The sequence below is a fragment of the Triturus cristatus genome, chromosome 7 (assembly GCF_964204655.1).
Source record: "Triturus cristatus chromosome 7, aTriCri1.1, whole genome shotgun sequence".
NCBI classification, from domain to species: Eukaryota; Metazoa; Chordata; class Amphibia; order Caudata; family Salamandridae; genus Triturus; species Triturus cristatus.
In genome coordinates, this window is record NC_140590.1 from 552,536,163 (window position 1) to 552,553,959 (window position 17,797).

The window sequence follows — 17,797 nt, forward strand, 5'->3', positions numbered from 1 at the left end:
AAATTACGTCTTTTACAATGTTGTTTAATAGGAAAAATAAATGTACCTAATTTTTCCCCAAAATCTTTCGACTTTGCAGTTTGAAAATATTGGCCTATATGGACTGGCCGTACCGGTCATTTCCCAAGGATGCTGGAGGGTTGTGGGGCCACCTTTGTTACAGGGGGCCAGTTTTGCAGCAGTGCTGCAATATCGGCCCCCTGTAAGAAAATCAGCAGGCCTGGTCAGCATAATCACCAGCCGCGGTCCGTGCAGGTAACAGCGGTGGGGCAGAGGGGCCCCGTGGGGGGTATTTTGAGGGACGATCCAGAGAGAAAATTTAATTATTTATTTAATTCTCCCTCTGCATCGACCCTCGAAATCCCCCCCAAGGGGCCCTTCCGCCCCACTGCTGTTACCTGCACGGAAAGCGAATGATAATCACTCACTTCTCATTCTCGCTGCATAGTTCCCTGTATATTCAGCTGTTTTCAGAGAACAATAAAAGTGTCAAGATTGATATCTCTGGAGATTAATCTTCCTATTGAAGAGGGATCAGAGGTTTGCCAATTGGCAGTTTTTACTAATCTAAAGTAGCAAAGAGGGTTTAAGTTGCCTTCTGCAAACAATGCGCACCACGCATATTATATGTGCATATCTCTGTGGATTACTGCTTTTGTCATAGAGATCCTTTTGTTACTTGCAATTCACAACTTAAAATTGTAATCTAGTACAGTGAGCTATGAACTGGCACCAAAGATCTGCGTACAAACTGCATGATACAGGTTAGAAGGTTTCATTTTTGCCCCAATCTTTTATTATCCTAATGTTGCTAAAATGTGTTTGTTTGTGGAGAAATACGTTCTTATTAGTACATCCAACCCCAACCAATGTGTTACGTTTTGAATCCTAAATTTGTGCTTCTCCAGACCAAGCACTTTTGAAAAATGCCTGCTAGTATAGATGACATGTGAATCCTACACCTTGTATTCCCTTTAGTCTTATGTAACATTTTCTATACACTGATTTACACACAAAAAAATAGAAAAGGTAGTGCTACCAAAATAATACCTAGGGCATTGAAATAATATCCATATTAGGAACAAAAAGTAACTTGCATAAAAACCAAGCCTGGGTTCGCGGAGTTCCGCTAAGCACAAAAAAAAACTCTGCTGTGCTATGCACAGCTCCGCAAGCGGCGGAGTGCGTTAGATAAATGATGTCCTCTACATTGACACGCCCTGATTAAGTCCTTGTCGAAGGGCAAAACAAGTTGACTGGGCTAGACGTTCTATATTTGAAGAATAAAATGTGTTGAAGACTCACCTTCATGATTTCTCGTGCATTTTTGGACTAATGGAAGAATGCCTTTACCCATCTGGATGGACTTTGTTTTGATGCAATTTACTTTCTTGCGTAGAGGTGAGTCTTCAACAAATTTGTTCTACACAAATAACAACTAGCCCAGTCAAAGCATTTTGCCCTTCGACAAGGACTTCAAATCAGACATTTGCAAAAACAACAGTTGATGGACAGAATGCAGAACAATGTCATACATTCACCCCAGTACAGAGATCTGGGCCTAAATCCATCGTTTTTTTGCTCACCATGCCATTCCAGTTTGAACCCAGCCATATGCAAATCAGTCTTGACCCTGTGCCTCATGGCAACAGTCCAGCCCGAACTGCCAAGCCAGGTCCTCCCTGGACTGGAAACAAGCATCCTAGGACTGGTTTCGGGGTTTCACCCCTCTTCAGCCAAGATAGCTTGATTCCAGTGGCATGGAGAGCACGGGACTCACGTCTGAGCATACCCGTCCCACTCGGGGTGACAAATGCAAAAACAGTTGGTAGACAGAATGCAGAACAATGTCATACATTCACCCCAAGTACAGAGATCAGGGCCTAAATCTATCGTTTTTTTGCTCACCATGCCATTCCAGTTTGAACCCAGCCATATGCAAATCATTCTTGACCCTGTGCCTCATGGGAACAGTCCAGCACGAACTGCCAAGCCAGGTCCTCCCTGGACTGGAAACAAGCATCCTAGGACCGGTTTCGGGGTTTCACCCCTCTTCAGCCAAGATAGCTTGATTCCAGTGGCATGGAGAGCACGGGACTCACGTCTGAGCATACCCGTCCCACTCGGGGTGACAAATGCAAAAACAGTTGGTGGACAGAATGCAGAACAATGTCATACATTCACCCCAGTACAGAGATCTGGGCCTAAATCCATCGTTTTTTTGCTCACCATGCCATTCCAGTTTGAACCCAGCCATATGCAAATCAGTCTTGACCCTGTGCCTCATGGGAACAGTCCAGCCCGAACTGCCAAGCCAGGTCCTCCCTGGACTGGGAACAAGCATCCTAGGACCGGTTTCGGGGTTTCACCCCTCTTCAGCCAGGATAGCTTGATTCCAGTGGCATGGAGAGCACGGGACTCACATCTGAGCATACCCGTCCCACTCGGGGTGACAAATGCAGTTCGGGCTGGACTGTTCCCATGAGGCACAGGGTCAAGACTGATTTGCATATGGCCATGTCTGAACTGGGGTGGCGTGGTGAGCAAAATAACGATGGATTAAACCCAGATCTGTGACTGGGGTGAATGTTTTGCCAATGTGCAACATTCCGTCCATCATCTTGTGTGTTTAGCAATCAGACATTGTCACTCCCTGATGAAGTCCTTGTCGAAGGGCGAAACACATTCACTGGGCTGTATGTTCTATATGTGAAGATTTAAAATATGTTGAAGACTCACCTCTACCATTTTACATGTACTTTTGGACTAATGGAAGAATGCCTTCACCCATCTGGATGGATTTTGTTTGGATGCAATCTACTTTTTGTTCCTAATATGGATATTATTCCAATGCCCAATATTATTTTGGTAGTACTCCCTTTTTTGTTGTGTTTTTTGTCTTCATATTAAGGGGGATGTGAGCAATAGGGCCTTTTTGGAGGAGTTGCACTGAATAGTGAAACTATAGTATTAACACTTGTGCTGTCACAAACAGCCTTTTACTGCTCTTTTTTGGACAGATTACACATATGATTCATTGTCTCTGTAATCTGTGTGTGTGATGTAAAGTGCATCAACACCAAACACTGGTATGAGGTGTGCAATAAAACAAATGAAATACATGTGTGAGAGGGGCTATGAAGAGATGAGGGGCACTCTATTGAAAGGTGATTTTGAGGGAACCACTGAAGGGCCTCAACAAACATTGTTGTATGCTGGTGCACTGTAAGGCCATCCTTTACAATGCTTTGAAAGCTAATACAATCGAATATATAATGAAAATGTGTTGTAGAATGCACAATTTTTGCAGATTTTCCCAAGTTTTTTGGGAAGGAGACCCCCCAAACACCCCCCAGAGTGGCCAGGCTCGCTCGCTCACTACGCACCGTACAGGGGCTGGTCTGACAAATTTTGCAACCAGGGCTGCGTTCGGTTCCCAGTCTGACCCTGCTCCATAGTCCCTCATTTTCCGGTCCAAGGAGGTGCAGGGTGGCATGAACAGAAGTGTTTTTGTGTATTTCTGTACAAAATCTGTTCTTTGATGTAGTCTGGTTCTGCACCAGATTTTGGCAGTCATTAAAACTAAAATCCATCCTTATGAATACTAAAAATGGGCAGATTTAGTCAATTTTTGCATTTTAGCCAACTCTTTTGGCCGCAACTAGTACTGGAGTATTAGGGGGCATAAAGGCAAATTATGTAAGAGCTACAGACGCACTTAGGTCAATAACGAGAACTTTTAGTTAGGTGGTAGAAATGAATGAATGGAGATGGGGGCTGTGAATGTTTCAGAAGGACAATAACGAGGACCAAGATAGGCATGGCATGCAGGCTTATAATTGAGACTTATTCCTGAGGTAAATGAGAGTCTATAGACCAGGCTGGCTGTGCTTCGATGTAGGAAGTGGCCAACCGTTGATGGTATCAGAGAAAGGATTTAAGCAGGCGCTTCCACCTTCCCTGTCTTGCATGCCCACCCCCAATATACTACCTCTTACATTTCACCTCTCTCCTCGCTTGATCATGCTTTTTCCGCATTCGGTCTAACGTTTGTGTGTCTTTTGCTTTCTCTCCCTAAGTGCAATGGGTATGTCAAGACATGGGTTGCAGGCTCACTGTACCACTGGATTCAAGTTAGCCTGGCTGATTAGGGGTGGTAGCCCGAAACCGGCCTCAGGATGCTTGTTTCCATCCAGGGAGGACCTGGCTAGGAAGTTCGGGCTGGACTGTTCCCATGAGGAGCGGGGTCAAGACTGGTTTGCATGGCTGTGTCCAAATTGGGGTGCATGGTGAGCAAATGAACGATGGATTTAACCCAGATCTCTTGACTGAGGGTATATGCTTGATTTGTTCTGCATTTCGTCCATCATGTGTGCGTCTTTTGCATCCTTTTTACATAGCATTCCATTCTCACTCCCCCTCCCCAGCAATTCGCACCTTTTTGCCCTTCTTTAACCTCAATTTCTCTCGCTCTTTTGGGTTTAGACACTCTCGTCACCGCTTTTCTTTCATACCGAGTGCTATATTTATAATTGTAGATACAAAACTGTAAATATCAAAATGCTACACAAAACCCAGAAGTGGGTGGCCTACTTTACTGTGACATAAGACAACCTCACCTCTTGTCTCCGACACTCCTCCACCCCTATCTCCCCCACTGCTCGCTGCTGCTTGGCATGCGTCTATCCTTTCTGGTCTGTCAGTCCCTCCGCCTTCCGCCACTTCTCTCTCTCTCTCACCATCACTCCAGTCTCCATTTCGACATCCATGTCAGTTCTTCCCTTCTTCGCCACTAGCCCTCGCCCTGCCTTCAGAGCCCGGAGACTCGGCTGCTGCTGATGGAGTAATTGACACTTCATATTCGATTTGCATTGATTAGTGAAATACAAATTGTCAGTGTGAAGAGGCGTCCGGGCTCGAACCGCTGGGGAATCTAGAAGATTATACGACTGGAGTTCATAACCAGTAGCTGAGGAGAGGGTATTTTACTACGCACCTGGGGAGCAGCACAAAACACAAACAGCAGGTGCCGCAGAAACGGCCTCACGAGCTAACGGGGCTGACACACGCCGCGCGCATACACGCAGCACGCACACACGCACACACTATCTCTTGTTGTGCATCATGAACATTCCAAATACCCGCTGCCGCTCATCCCAGGCCGCAGTCGGACGTTCATTGCAGTGGTGCAGCAGGTGCAGCAACACCGGCCCAGAGGCCTGAAGGGCCGACTCAACCCTGGGTATTTTTAATTCAACCAGCAGCAGGGGCGGGGACCCATTTCCTTCCTTGCACTATGGCCACGCCACTGGCCACAGTAGTATCACGTCTGCCAGCCACTAGCTGCACTCTAGGAGGTAGGCCACCCTGTGCAGTCAAACACTCACTCTCCACCTGTCCAGGCGCTGCCCTTGGGTGCCCTAGTGGCTGTGCCACACCAGTTGGGCGTCCCCTCTCAACAGTAGTAGCCGCACCCCGGCTCACTTACCGCTGCTGGCAGGAGGCCTGAAAACCGCACATTGATCTTGGGGAGACATTTTCTCGTTTGTTTTCACAGATCGGCCTGGAGAGCCGGGATAGGCAGTCAGGCCTTAAAACCTCTTTGTTGCTGCAGAGAAATCGATGAGTTGAAGCCAGCCTTACTTCCTCCTGATGAAGGGAAGCCTTCAACATCCCACCTTGCCTTGCCTCTCTCCCACGCTGACCCTCCCAGGCGTTCATTCTCCTGTGCTGACATCCCTCGACGCACACTAAGAGCTTCTCCTCACTCCTGGCTGCACATATTTCCTCCTCTGGCTGACAAAGCAACATGCGAGGGGTGATGACGTCTGTGCCTGTCGCAGGGAGCTAGCAAGCGGGCTCCATGACGAAGAAGACATATGTGAGGTAAACACAAAAGGTGCCGGTGCACCTGGGCAATTGATTCAGTCAAGAGAAAAGAGTTTTATGTGAGTGAGCAGGCTAGTCTGACTTTAAGACGATGGCCGTCGCCCGCCCCAGGGTGGCATGCTTCAGCTCTAGCTGGAGATGTAGTGGCGTTGGCTCCAATCCTCCGTAAAGCAGTCGGGGAGCCCTTGGGGAGTGAACCCTATGACGTTGACAGTGTGGGATCAGGGGTGCAGAGGATAAGGAAAGTGAGTGAGACTACCTCTTGGTGGACCTGTAAAAAGGTTTAATCTTGACCCCAGAAGGAAGGGGTTAAAAGGCGGGGATGCATTCGAAGCTCTGAAGTGGATGTTGTTGCCTATATGAAAGACCTCTGTAAAGGTGTGTGGCATCAGGACCACGAAAGAAACCACTCTGCCAGCATAAGCACACAAAAAGAAAAATAGGAAGATGCAAAAATACAACCAGTGGTAAACTCAGTGGTAGTTATACACGGACAACTGGACCCTATCTGACTGACGTCCCCAGCCTCAGCTCGGACAGTGAGGTCGAGGCATGGACAGTGCAGCCGCTGTGCTCCACTATGGGCGCCCTGCCAGGCTGAGGAGAACACCCTTGCATGACTGCAGACCTCGTGCACCTTTGTTGTTTCATTGATATTTTAGGGGATTTTGCTTTGTGGTATCTTTTGCGCCTTTAACACTCCCAGACTCTATTACATATCTGCCAGGGGCCTGCGTTGGAGTGGGAACCACAAGACTGACTTCCAACAACAGACCTCTTCAGCTCTGCGCGCTCTGTCCAGCTGTTCTTGCTCCTCCACACGCTGCTTGATGCTCAGCACTACCAGATGATGAACACGGATGCACAGATGGATGGAGGGAATTTGCTGACGGGCAACCATCATATTGCAGCAGGGGGGGTGGTGGCACTACTCTCACCTGCAGCCACTACAAACATCATTTAACAGGTATTGTTTATCTGTGTGACTCCAATGTATTCTGGTTACAGAAGCAACGCCTTTTGCAGCACTGTTCTATCATTATAAACCTTTTGTTGAGCCATCACTTTTCAAGGGTTTTACTTGTCATCAAGAGAGGGTCCGAGAAATTTAAAACCTGAAATGCACTCAGAAGAAATGGAATTCATATCCCAGAATGCACTTGGGTCACCTCTTTGACCAATCCTATTAGCTTTTAAAAATGAACAGAAAGGCTCCCGCATTTGAGACAGGTACCACACGCCCATTTCCCTTTTTGGGTTAATTAAACTTTTTTTTTTGCTATGCTGAGGCAAACACAGAGCTTTTTTTACTTTTTTTAAGGGTCATGCGCCAATAACCCATATAATTCAGGATATTTCTTTGCATTCTGGACCTTGTAGTCCTGATTTTATATTGGACCACAAGTTCCAGTATGCAAATAAAAAAGCTGGAATGGCTGAGCTGCTCGCACATGGAGCTGGGGAAATTGAGAGTTCTAATGAATAGTGAGTGGATTTTGCCCCACATGTGAGAAGTAATTTAACTGCCAGGGGCATAGCCTCAGCAGGAGTATTTGGGGAGTCACACTTCCCCAAATAAATGCATTCTTGGCTTGGTAGTTGGGTCTGAAGTCCCTGAGTTGGGTCTGCTATCTCTGTGTCGGTTTTTCTCATTGTGAGCCAAGAATGAACAACAAGGCATGATGTAAACGGGAGGGAGAGCAAGAGAGACAGAGGTGCCCATATGGAGGCTGAATTTCAAAATGTGAAAGAAGATGACCTGAAATCAATACCAGCTTCACTGCTTGTCCAAATTGTTTGATGTTAGGCAAATATTATATTTCAAAGAGCCTCCGTTTTAGGTCTGTCCTTCAGGAGTGCATGTTACGAGAGATATTGTATACAGGGGGCGTGGAGCCCGCTGATTGCTTGCAATTTATTGGCTTCACTGTCACTCTTTATTTGCTACTCCTAATTGGCCAACACCTGTCATTTTCACCTGCTTTTCTTTCAGCTGGAGAAAGGCTAAAGTACTGAGTGCTTCAGCTTGATTGCTGTCCTTTCGCTGATCGCTCTGTGATTGAAGTATATATTTTTTCTTCCTACTCCCACCTCCCCATTATCCATGTTGCTTCTTCCCCTTCCCACACCCCCGCTGTGCATGTTGCTTCTTACCCCCACCCTCCCTTGTCCATGTTGCCCACCCCTACCTCCTATAAGAAAAAAAGTGCTATGACGCGGCCAGCGCTGTCTGCATTATAGCGCTTTTTTGTCCTGTTGTCCTTTCTCTCCCATCCTCCCTCTTGTTATCAGTGTTGCCTGTTCCCAAACCCACCCTCCCTCCTGTTGCTCATGCACCCAACATAAGAAAAAAAGGACTATGATGCGGCCAGCGCCGGTCATGTCTGTGTCACATTTTGCTGCTCTACAACATTGCTAAAATTGACAGAGGCAATAGTTCTTCCTTAGTTAAGACCTATTGGCTTTGCCACTGCTTGTTCTTTATATTCACATATGAGCACACTTTTAAATACTTGAGTTCTGGATATGCGCTGTACAAGCACCTCTTGCGTATGATTTATTACACTATAAAGTTGCTCCATTTATAATAAGAATCCAGTTAACGTTTAGGATTTATATGACTAATGACTTGCCCCTTGGTTCACTAATGGCATTGTCGCTGGGTGGCGAGCCGTGAATGTTTCTAAAAACTAACGCTTTTAATAAATGTCCCTCTATGCAGTGAAATAATCTGATGTACTAAGGAGAAACACTTCTGCTTGTTAAAGAATTACACTTTATGGAATTTTGAAGAGATTGTGTCACATTTATACATTTTGTTTCTTTCACGATATACATACCAAACATTTTCATGGCTTGGCTCGTGCATGGACTCATAGAGCCAAGTCAGACCCACGGCTCAACTTAGTACATGGGGCTGCTAGTCATTGATAAATGATCTGTAAAAGGCGGGCACTTAGAAACATGGAGCCCTGCGCACATGCACCAATTTGACAACTCTACCATCAAGGCCATTGTGTTTTGCATGACCATACTCACGAGTTCCCAAGGAGAACAACCAGGCCCAGATGGGATTGGCAGGCGTGTAGCTTCAGCAAGGGTGTTTGGGGTGTAAGAACCCTTAAATACATTCTTAGGGTAGGTCGCTCCCCTGCCCCCGCAGCGCCACCAGTGCTTGCCTGCCTCCTTTTGTGCGATTCTGTGTGATTCTGACTGCTGCTCCCTTTTTTCCTTGTTCCCCGAGTGCGTGCCCGGCTGTTGTTGTGAGTGCTGCCACCTTTTTCTCCTTGTTCCCCGAGTGCGTGCCCGGCTGTTGTTGTGAGTGCTGCCCCCTTTTTTTCCTTGTTTCCCGAGTGCGTGCCCCCCAGAGTGCCCGGTTGTTGTTGTGCCCCGCCTTTTAGTGCCCAGTTCCCCTTTTGCTTCGTTTCTCTCGCTTCTCGTCTTTTTTCGCTTTTTTGCCCTCGCCGCTTTTCCCGCCGTTTTTGCCCCCGCCTACCCTCCCACCGCCCGCCTCCCAGCTGACCCCTCCTCCCCGGCCACCCCATATATGGCGGCCGCTGCGAGACAGAGGTAGCGACCCTTGACCTTAGGATAGGTCGCTCCCCTGCCCCCGCAGTGCCACCAGTGCTTGCCTGCCTCCTTTTGTGCGATTCTGTGTGATTCTGACTGCTGCCCCCTTTTTCTCCTTGTTCCCCGAGTGCGTGCCCGGCTGTTGTTGTGAGTGCTGCCCCCTTTTTTCCTTGCTTCCCGAGTGCGTGCCCCCCCAGAGTGCCCGGTTGTTGTTGTGCCCCCCTTTTAGTGCCCAGTTCCCCTTTTGCTTCGTTTCTCTCGCTTCTCGTCTTTTTTCGCTTTTTGCCCTCGCCGCTTTTCCCGCCGTTTTTTCCCCCGCCTGCCGTCCGCCTCCCAGCTGACCCCTCCTCCCCGGCTACCCCATATAAGGCGCGCCTAAGGCAAGCCCGTCTGCGCCCGTCCGCGCCTGGACCGCGCCCAGCGCCATGACCCCTGGCCCCCGCGACCCACACCTCCCACGCCTGACCTACGACAACGCCGCCCTGTCCAAACTCAACCCCGGCAGAGCGCCGGGCTGCTGCCGCACCACCCCGAGACGCACCCACGGTCCTTTTACCTGCCGCAACTGCCGATTCACCTGCCTACTGACCCCCAACGCACCCCACAAGAACAACACCCCCGGACACAGCCTCGAGTGCATCCTGATCAACACGCGATCCATCCACAGACACGCCATCGAACTGTGGAACCTCATCGACTCAACAGCCCCGGACATCGCCTTCCTCACTGAGACCTGGATGAACCCCTCCTCGGCACCCGACATCGCCATAGCCATCCCTGACGGATACAAAATCATCAGGAAAGACCGCACCAACCGCACCGGAGGCGGCATCGCCATCGTCCACAAGAGCTCCATCCGCATCACAACCAACACCGACCACACACTCTCCGACGCTGAACATCTCCGCTTCCAAATCCACAGCGACCCCAAAACCACCCTCAGAGGAACCCTCATCTACAGACCCCCCAGACCACGCACCAATTTCAGCGAAGACATCGCAGACTTCGTCAGCCCACACGCCCTCCCCTCCGCCGACTACATCCTCCTGGGAGACTTCAACTTCCACCTGGAGAACTACAACGACAACAACACCACCACCCTACTGGACAACCTCTCCAACCTCGGACTCAAGCAACTGGTCAACACCCCCACCCACTATGCCAGACACACGCTCGACCCCATCTTCTCCTCCAGCAAACACATCTCCTTCAACCACACCACCAAACTCTCCTGGACGGACCACAGCTGCGTCCACTTCAGCTACAGGAAAACCACAACCCACCACCACGCTCAACAACCACCGAGAAGACAATGGAACTGAATCACCGCCGACCAACTCACATCAGCTCTCTCCCAGAACCCGCCCACCAGCACTTCAGACCCCAACGAAGCAGCCAACAACCTCACGAGCTGGATCTCCGACTGCGCTAACATCCTGGCTCCCCTGAAGACCCGAGCGAACGGAGCCAACCACAAAAGAAGCTCCTGGTTTAACTCCACCCTCAAGGACTCCAAAAAACGATGCCGCACCTTCGAGAAAACCTGGCGCCTCGACCAGACCGACAAGAACATGTCAGCCCTCAAAAACGCCACCCGGAAACACCACCAACTCCTCCGTGCCGCAAGAAAATCTTCCTTCAAAGACAGACTTGACAATAACTCCCACAACAGCAAAGAACTTTTCGGCATCGTCAGAGAACTCTCCAACCCCGACGCCGAAAACAACGCCATCACCCCCTCATAAGACCTCTGCGACTCCCTCGCAGCCTTCTTCCACCACAAAATCACCGACATCTACAACAGCTTCACCACAACAAACGCGAACCCACCACCAGAACCCACCCCCCACAGCACCACCATCCACACCTGGAACCCGATCACCACCAAGGAAACCACCCGCACGATGAACTCCATCTACTCAGGATCACCCACCGACCCATGCCCCCACCACATCTTCAACAAAGCCGACAACATCATCGCCCCCCATCTCCGAGACGTCATCAACACATCCTTTACCACCGCCACCTTCCCCGAGAGCTGTAAACACGCCGAACTCAACGCCCTCCTCAAGAAGCCGACAGCAGACCCCACAGACCCAAGAACTTACGACCCATCTCTCTCCTCCCGTTCCCAGCAAAGGTTATTGAGAAAACCGTCAACACTCAACTGACTACCTTCCTCGAAACCAACGAATCACTCGACCCCTCGCAGTTCGGTTTCAGGGCCAACCACAGCACCGAGACCGCCCTCATCGCAGCCACGGACGACATCAGATCCCTGACCGACAAGGGAGAGACCGTGGCCCTCATACTCCTTGACCTCTCCGCAGCCTTCGACACGGTATGCCACCGCACCATGATACAGCGCCTCAACAACGCCGGCATCCGAGGCAAGGCCTTGGACTGGATCATCTCGTTCCTCGCCGGAAGAACTCAGAGAGTCCGCCTCCCCCCCTTCAGATCAACAGCGACCAAGGTCATCTGCGGCGTCCCACAAGGATCCTCCCTCAGCCCTACCCTCTTCAACATCTACATGACGCCCCTGGCAAACATCGCACGCAAACACGGACTCAACCTCATCTCCTACTCAGACGACACTCAACTCATCCTCTCCCTCACCAACGACCCTTCCTCTGCTAGAACCAGACTACACGAAGGAATGAAGGAAGTAGTGGACTGGATGACGGACAGCCGGCTTAAACTCAACACCGACAAGACGGAAGTCCTCATCCTAGGCCCTACTCCCACCGCATGGGACGACTCCTGGTGGCCCCCCACCCTAGGCAGCACTCCCCAACCCACCGACCACGCCCGCAAACTGGGCTTCATCCTGGACTCCTCCCTCTCCATGACCAGACAAGTCAACGCAGTCACATCGGCATGCTTCAACACCCTTCGCATGCTCCGCAAGATCTTCCACTGGATCCCCACCGACACAAGAAAGACCGTCACCCACGCCCTCGTCACCAGCCGCCTGGACTACCGCAACACCCTCTACGCCGGCACCACGATCAAACTACAGAAGAAACTCCAACGAATCCAGAACGCCACCGCACGCCTCATCCTGGACGTCCCGAGCCACCACCACATCTCCGGACACCTGGAAAAGCTTCACTGGCTCCCAGTCAGCAAGAGGATCACGTTCAGACTCCTCACCCACGCACACAAAGCCCTTCACAACCAAGGACCCAAACTCATCAACCACCGCGTCTCCTTCTACATACCCACCCGCACCCTGCGATCGACCGGACAAGCCCTGGCAGCCGTCCCCCGCATCCGCAAAGCCACCGCCGGAGGCAAATCTTTTTCCTACCTCGCAGCGAAGACCTGGAACTCTCTCCCCAGCCATCTCCGCTTAACACAGGACCACCTCTCCTTCAGAAGGCATCTCAAGACCTGGCTGTACGAGCAATAACCCCCTCCCCCCCAGCGCCTTGAGACCCTTACGGTTGATTGATTGGTTTGCAGTTAACTCTGGTGACCATGAGTCAGGTCTGCTATGTCTGTGTCGGTTTTTCTTGCCGTACTCATTTCACTAAGAGGTTTAAACTTAGTAATTTTTTGGGTTGAGATCTTAAATATATAAAGTCACCGGTTTACCAAAAACGTAGTAAATCTGCACCCATATAAGTACTTTTTGAATGATTGCAAATTTTCTGCTTTTGGAAATTCACAGACATTGGCAGTAGATGGCTTGGCAAGCCGCACCAATCTCAAGTTTTCAGGCATACTACTGTCAATCACAGAACCTAAAGGTGATGGGACGAATGCTTGCAAATAGTCTAACCAGTGGCAATCGCTCAGGGTAGCATTCTAACCCATAGTTTTTCACCCAGTGTGTCACTCTAGAGAGAGGCCCACCTAATGCAAATCAGTATCAACTCTGCTCCTCGTGGAAACAGTCCATCCCAAACGTTGGTCATCTCACCCCTCCACCATGCGCCACACTGCTCTTTTCATTTGGAAATTTGAGTTTCAGTCCTTCTACCACCCACCTCAAAGCCCCCCCCCCCCCCACAAATCTCACTGGCTAATTTACACCCCTGTATACTGTTTGACTAAGAAGCAGCTCGTCAGGGTTTTAGTTGTGGCATTATGTAATAAAATCTTCTGAGGAAAGATAAAAACGCAAAGCACTGGTATCAAGAGATGTCTCAATCTGCCAAAATGCATGTGAGAGGGCTGCTGCAACCCCTGCATGAACCACCATATTGGACCCTGGTGCAGAAATAGGGCAGACAGGGCCTTCTTGGTGCCTTTGCTAGCATATAATATCTAAGGCTTCTGGAACAATGACTTGGTAAATGAGACCCTTAACTAATAACCCGCAGATATCTGATCAAGGCACCTATCATTCAAAAACCAATTAACTTGTGCATGCATGCCTGTGGCGAAAGATTTAACCTTGGTCTTAGACGTATTTATGACGAAGAGCTTCAGGGGGTCATAACTTTTCCAGACATCTTAGCTGATGCGGCAGTCTAGGCTCAGTGTATTCAAAAATGACTGCTCGCTTGCGTATATTAATCATTCATCGGAATTAAAGATCAATGCAACCTCGCATTTATATCATTGTAGCTTTGTAATAGTCGCTTCTTTGGTGCTCCACTGATAATCTAAAAAGGCAGGACCAAACATATGCAAATCAATCTCATCCCACTCCATAAAGAGTTTCTCATCAACAAATAGATGTAGTCTTCGTCAGTGGGCATCATCAGTGAGGTGTAGCTTACGTTTAAGGGCCTTATAAATACAGAGGTAGCCATGTCTGGAAACCATTGGTTTGTAGCCTCAGTGGGTCGGCATTCAGACGTGGCTGCTGTGGTGCTTGCATTTACTGTGAGCAGGTACCCTTAACACCCCATATTTTGTGGAGGTGCAGAGGAAGGGATGTCTACACAGTTAAAATGTTTTTGATGTAGAAAAAAAAGAAGAAAATAATTTGCAGTTTTGCAACTGCCTTAAACGAGCGAATAGTTTATCTGTAGGACAGCTATGGTTTTGGTACATTTGCTGGGGAGTCTATGGGTTTTTTGTAGGCTTATGACTAGAGCATAAGAGGCCACGTGACAAGGGAGTAAAAGTGACTGCCCACCACTACCTATCGTTTTAAGCAAAGTGTTGGCGAATCTGTATTCACCCGGTAATTTGCCAATCATTGATTCAATATTGGATATTTGAAAGAAAGATAGGGCAAACAGAGGCAAATGGTCCAGGATTCGAAAGAAGATGTATTTGCTCATCAATAGTTAGGTGTAATCTCATTGTCAGTTTTACATATTTTCTTGTGAGATTTGAGTCTTCTGAGGTTTGTGTTATTGCCAATTGGTCACGGGTACCTTCCGATCGTTTTCTTTTAACAACGTCAGTTAATTCAAGAAAAAGACCCCCTCCCCGTTTCTTTTTCAGTGCGCGAATTAATAATGTTCTTGTAGTACACAAGAGTTTGTCTCTACTCTCCACCGCTCGAAGCTTCTTCGACTCTAATGTGTTCCATTAGATTTTCTGTTTATATGCAAGAGGTTTATTAGTCCGCCCCCCAGGACCACCTTCAACCCATCGCATAGCAATTTTGCTAAAATCCCTTCTACGTGGTACAGATCTCTAAACTATTTCGTTTGTTAATTAGTTCTGACAGCTGCGAGTCATCAATTACGTGATTGTTACATTTCTGTAATGAATGCCGTTGCCTTGGTGGTCTCGTGAGTAATCAGGGCCAGAGAAGGACATGAAAGGGGGAAAGGCAAAGTATCACCTCTTTACGGTCCAGGGTCTCCGTCAGAGATTGCCCCCGCCTCCAGGTGAAAACCCATCTGAGTCCAATGTGCAGACAGCCGCTTCCATGCACTCGGCTCTGTTTTTGGATTCAGAGATAAGTCATATTCCCTGTACTGTGCACATGCCATCTATGTTAACTCCACCCCTTTATACATTTGAAACCATGCAGAAACACTATTTGCATATACTGCTCCCAATTAAATTCTAAATTTACGATAATCTCACAGGCACTGGAACTGTGGTAGTACTGTTCAGGCCCAAAAAGTCGGGGCCTTCATGTACCATGTCTGTGGACTTGAATACGCTATAGTTTCCAATAAAAACGATGAGGGTAGTTGAGTGTGTGCATCCTTTAGGCTTGCGGGTGAGACATCTATCAGGTATAGCATTAGGGCATCTCTTGTTACGTTCCTGCCCTCCCGCCACCGCAATTGGCGAACCGGGACGGTGTCACAAATTATAAGGGGAGCGCCCTTGGCAGACAGACATACTCCGCAGCTGGACCCTTGGTGGATCTCTTGAAGCTTCGTCTCAGCCCGTGGGAGATTTGCAACTTCTCAGGACAATGTGATCAGGTAAGGTCTGCAGGGTATTGGCCCCAAAACACCAGTATCTATTCAGTTTTTGGGAATCATGGAGGAGACCGAGCTCCCACAGAGTTCAAGCAAATGACCAGTCACTATGCACCCAGATTATGAGCTCTGCATTGTGACACTGAGATCTAACCTTGACATTTGACCAATGCTAGTTAGGATGAAACATGTACCCCTGGAAGTTGTAGAGACCCTCTCATGCTGTTAAATATTGCCAATGCTTCCTACGATAATAGCCTTCCAGGTTCAAGGACCCTAACTTTAAAGTTGTTCTCTTGAATGTCTCTTGGATTGATAGTAAAATTTCACAGTTTTTCTTCACGTTTGTACTTTGTTCCAAGTTTCATTTCTCTTTGAAAAATACACCTGTATTTAGCACTACCTTTAGCACCTGCCACCATTATCACCATCACCACAACCAGTGCTACACCTTTACCGCCACTACCACCAAAATGACCATTGCTACCATCAACGTAGCCATAGCACGTTAAAGACAGGTAAGTTGGCCTTTTCCATGCTTGCTTTTGTGTTGTTGATACAATATGTGGTGGGTGATAGGGCTTTTTGTTGTGGTATGTTATGTGATATTGACTATTGTTAGAGTGGACATGCAGCCATCTTGTTCAGCACCACTGTTATTTAAAATATGTTATGTAAATCAACAAATTATGATTCTCAGAGCTATAATAATTTAGGTTTCATGTGGTGCTGATGAGGAGAGAGACTACTTTTCATCGTGTGGGACTTTATTATACGTCAAAAGCTCTGGGACCTCTGATTAGTCATTGTTCACATGGCCTTAAAACGTGTAAGTCTCCTTTTAAAAATCTATTGAGTCTCATCATGGTTTTACTAGCCTCATAACAGGAGATTCCATTAAATTCTAATAGGGCCATCGAGGTTGACCAAGGGTGAGATTGTGTCCCAAGGCGTCAGACTCCATGAAATCAGTTGATCACACTTAATTTGGCTAATTGGCCAGGAGTTAAACTGGACCCCAAACTGTGAATCTTATTCTAAGCTACAAGGGGCCACAGCCATTGGCCAGAAGTGAGACCCCAATAAAGTATACAGCGCTGCAAGGATCGCTGGGTAGAGCCTGCTCCAAGGTGTGAGACTTCATTAATGCCCGAGTAGAGGTGAGTGAGTCACTTAAAGCTAGAGCCAGGCTCCCTGCAGAGACCTGGCTCTGGCTCAGCTCGAGGTCCTCTAGGACCCTCGAGCCCAAAACGAGCTTAGCTTTAATGTGGCCTTTGCCTACTGCCCACTGTCTGCCATAATGCACCAAGAAATAAAAAAAAAAGCATAAACTTTTGGCATTAAAAGGGAGAGAAAGAGGTGAATAGCGTAATGCGAACCAGAAAACCTGGGACCAATACCAGAGTGTGATCCTAGGCAAATATTTTATTTTACAGAGCCTGTTTTTTTTCGTTCTCAGATATGAGACCAACTTGCAATACGTGAGTTCATAGTGTGTAAAATAACCTGGCGTAATAAGGTGAAACACTTCTGCATGCTAAAGAAATTCTTTATTTTAATTTTAAAGAGACCTCCATATTTTCACATGATTTTCGGTTTTTTTTTGTAAACAGATTTTTATTAGTTTGTAATAAAACAGTTAGTAACATCACATAACTCATATTGTAATTACGTGCTAGTTCCATTGTACATCATAATGTAGTTACACATAATAATTTCAGGATGTCTCTCCGCAAATAGTCAATAGTCTTGCTCCTGCGCAAGGAAATGATGCTTCACCCTAATTCTAAGGCAGCCCTTAGCTCTTTGGTCCTGTAGTGCTTGGTTAAGCGCACTATTAGCTATGCACCATAACCGGGTTCTGCTCCTCAATTAACACCCAACAACCCCCCCCCCCCCCTCCCTCCCTCCAATTACCCACCCCACAGGCATGTCGCTAAATCATCAAATTCTCTGTATATTGATGCTGGCCAGTCCAATAGTGCACC